The following is a 786-nucleotide window of genomic DNA, read 5'->3' as shown; positions in this document are numbered from 1 at the left end:
AAATTCACAAAAAGTATTTTCCCAATTAAAAGGTTGGTTTTGGTTCAGTCTGTCTGGATAACTGATAACTCATTATCAATATATTTTGCCTTCTGCTTATTTTCTCTCTTATTTTCCTCATTCCCACCTTTCCTTGACCCCCCCCCCCTTCCAAAAACAAAAACAAAAAAAAACATCCCTTCCTCTATTTCTTTGTAGAAAAGAAAATCTCAAATTATTCCTTTGCTCTTTCCTCTTTTCCTCGTCTTCCTCCTCCTCCTCTTCTTCTCCTCTCTTCCCTTTCCTCCTCCTCATCATCATCATCTCCTCCTCTCATCCTCCTCCTCGTCTCCTCCTCTGTTCCCTAACCTCCTCTTCCTCCTCCTCCTCCTCTTTTCCTCCCCATCTACCCCTTCTCTTCTTCTTCTTTCTTCCTCCATTTCTCCTCTTCTCATCTCCTCCATCTCCCATTTTCCTCCACATTTACTTGCGTCTCTCTCTCTATCTCTCTCCTTCCTCCCTTCCTCTTCCTCCTCCTCTCCTTTTCCTCCACGTTTACTTGCCTCTCTCTCTTCCTTTTCCTTTTCTTCTTTCTCTCTCTTCCTCTCTTCCTCTTATTTCTTCCTCTCTCTTTCTCTTCCTCTTCTTCTTCTCCTCTCACTTTCTCTCTCTCTTTCCTTCAAAAGATTAACGCTCGCCTCGCTTTGTTTGCGTTCGCGTAAGAAGAATCCGGATTCAGACTGATGTCCCATGCTCTAGAAGAGATGATTTAGAAAAACGGCTTTGGGAGGGGGACTATTGTATGTC

This window comes from Penaeus chinensis, unplaced genomic scaffold (assembly GCF_019202785.1).
Source record: "Penaeus chinensis breed Huanghai No. 1 unplaced genomic scaffold, ASM1920278v2 CTG_4899, whole genome shotgun sequence".
NCBI lineage: Eukaryota > Metazoa > Arthropoda > Malacostraca > Decapoda > Penaeidae > Penaeus > Penaeus chinensis.
This window is presented reverse-complemented; position numbering follows the sequence as displayed.